The sequence below is a fragment of the Felis catus genome, chromosome X (assembly GCF_018350175.1).
Source record: "Felis catus isolate Fca126 chromosome X, F.catus_Fca126_mat1.0, whole genome shotgun sequence".
NCBI classification, from domain to species: Eukaryota; Metazoa; Chordata; class Mammalia; order Carnivora; family Felidae; genus Felis; species Felis catus.
Window position 1 is genome coordinate 103,839,301 of NC_058386.1, and position 3,086 is coordinate 103,842,386.

The 3,086-nt window shown below is 40.7% G+C and overlaps 1 pseudogene; it reads right to left on the reverse strand.

The window, feature by feature from the left end:
• Positions 1-773: 773 nt before the first annotated feature.
• On the reverse strand, positions 774-1,303 carry LOC101099190 (annotated as a pseudogene).
• Positions 1,304-3,086: the final 1,783 nt, after the last annotated feature.

Here is a 3,086-nt window from a genome sequence, read left to right on the forward strand (position 1 = left end):
ATGGTTAAACTAATTGTGGTACAGTGATACCTTGGAATGCTACTTAGCAATAAAAAGAAATGGCATATTGATACAAGTAACAACCTAAATGAATCTCGAGAGAATTATACTTTGTGAAAAAAGCTGATGTCAAAACCTTACATAGTATATGATTCAATTTATATAACATTCTTGAAATTACAAAATTATAGATGGAGAACTGATTAATGATTACCAGAGATCAAGGGTGGGACTGAGGGTTAGGGAAGAGTGTGGGTGTGACTATAAAAGGACAAAATAAGGAATCCCTGTGGTGATGGAAATGTTTTGTATCTTGACCATATTAATCTCAATATCTTTGTTGTGGTATTATACAATAGTTTTGGTAGATGTTACCTGGGGAAAATGTGTAAAGCATACACACAAGAACTCTATTATTTCTTATAGGTACATGTGCATCTACAATCATCTAAAAATAAGTTAATTAAAACAAATACATGTGGAATGAGTACCATGACTAACAACCAGAAAATACTAAGTAAATTGCTTGTCACAGTAACCAACTCAAGTCTGCATAGAGAACATAGTATTTACTACACAGAGAAGATAGTTGAATAGGTTTTTTATTCCCCAATAAAAAGCTTTATTTATGGTTGGTTCACAGCTTGAGCAAGGACTCCAGGGTAGTTAAAAAGCTTCATTTAAGGAGGACATTTAAAGAGAGGTTCAGGCAGAAGCCTTGACACCAGGGGGATGCAGAGGGGCTCCTCAAAGGCTGCTGGACTCCAGAAACTCTAGTTGCATTTGAGGGTGAGCCTTTTGAATAAGTACTTGTCCAGGTGAGCCTAGGGGCCAGCCATCCTGTGATTAGTAAGGTGGTTGCCGTCTTCTTAAGGAGTTTTACCTCCTCATCTGGGAAGTGGCTCACCAGCAATTCACAGAGATCTGCGCAGGCAGAGGGATCTGTATAGGCTGAACCCAGGGCATGCAGATCCAAAAAGGCCTGGTTCAGGTTCTCCTCTAGGGCCACTCTGGTTTCCATGGCATCTAGGGTTTTACCCCGCTCCTTTAGGGATGACTGCTGCATGTCCTGGAAAAGGGCATAGCCACTGCACTGGTTTTGAAACTTCAGAAACATTGGACCAACTCCCAGAAGTGGCTGCTGAAAAAGTGGCCTTCACTCTCCAGAGCTATATCTTCAGGGTGAAAATAGAAGCTCAGAGATAGGTAGGTGTCATAGGCCTGCAGATGGAAGTTGACTGGGCCATTGACTGGTGGCCTCCATCCACTTCGTGGAATAATTCTGATAAACCTGGGAGCTCATGGTTGGTCAGCAATAAGGATCTCATCAAAAAATGGTATTTGTTGGTCCTGAAGGTAGGGGATGGCTGAGAAGATGGTCCTGGAGGTTGCAAGAAGGTGGAGGGTGATTGGAGGCTTGAAGAAGGGCTGTCCTCTTAGGTCTTGCTCTTTACAAACACTGTTGAAGCAAGAGACAGATTCACATAGTGCCAGGAGCATCCCAGATAGTTTTTAATTGAAAGCCAGTCACTTCTTTAGGACAGAAGAAAATTAGAAGTTGTATATGTTGCCCTATGGTTACTGACAAGCCCGTTTTTTTGGTAGGGAGAAAGAAGATCTGAAATAGGAAAAAGGTACTCTGGGTAAGGTGGAGAGGAACAAAGGGAAGGAAAGCTATTGGGGAGAATGATAATAGAGAAAAAGATGGAAACATGTAAACATGTTACTGTTGTTCTTCATATAGCTAGATAGAAAGAACAAGATTGATGGACCCCAAAGGTGCTTGGTGAAAAGATGGCAAAAGAGGTGAAACTCCAAACACAGTCTCTGCAACTGATGGGCCCCAAACAGACAGGGTCAGGACTGGAATGACAGCTTCCCTTGTTCCTTGCCCCCAGTCTCAGACTGAGAGGGGAAAGCAGATATGATCCCCCTCACCAATTACATAGGACATTCCTCTTCTAGTCAGCTCCCATCCTGCTTTGCCACCCCAACAGCCTCTCATTAGACCTTCCCCTTTTGCCATCAGAAAGCTTACCCACTAATCTGCCTGCCTTTGATTTGAGTCTCTGCCAAACACAGATGGTGGTGGATGACCACTGATTCTTTTGCTGTCAATAAGTAATTCCTGTTCTTATGTTGGTAATCTTTGTTTATCACTACAGAGGTTATTAGTTTGTGGAACAAATGAAAACACTTAGAATAAAAAAAAGATGGAAGAGAGAATGAAAAAGAAAGGATAGAGAGGAAAGGGGGAAGAATGGAAATGATGGAGAGAGGAAAGTGGGAGTAATCTATTAGGAAGTCTTTCACAGTGTGAATAAACATCAGGTTAGTTGGTGGGAAATGAGTGACAGCATTGTAAGAAGCACAACTATTGTACTGGAATGTAAGTTTGGAGATTCTTAGAGATTTATTCTGTTGAATTAATGACCTGCAATGACTAGGGCAAATGCCTTTTGGAGAGGTAACATGTTGTTCATCTTAATTATTAGAACTCTTGTATAAAGTCATTTATCAGTCACTTAGAGGATATAGATGGAAGAGGGCAAAGCGTGAATTAATTAGGAAGGAGGGAGTAATTAAAAATTCATAACGTGTGTCTCTTCCTAAATTGAGAGCACCTGGCAACAGTAGTCCTTGACTATATTAATGTAAATGTTTGCAGACGAGGGTGATGTGAGAGATGGTGACTACTGGAAGGTAGGAGGACAGTAAAGAACCTTGTGAAATTGAAAAAGTCAGTTTATTTGAACCATGTGAAATCACCATTTTAGTTGGTGATTCAAAAAATAGGTGGATATGGACAATTCCATGTGGTTCCACCTAATATATGTGAAAGCACTTGAGAAACTCTAAAACTTCTATACAAAGATAAGATGTTACTATGAAGCAGGTGATGGCTCACAATGGGGGAAAAATATAGGATTTAGAGTTAGGAGACCTTAATTATGGTTCTAGCTTTGCCACTTCCTAGATGTGTTAGCTTGAGTGAGTCATTTCACCTAAGTCTTCTCTTGTGAAATGAGAATGCTAACACTTGCAGCCCCTTGCTCCACATCAAAGAGTTTCTCTATGAGTTAGTT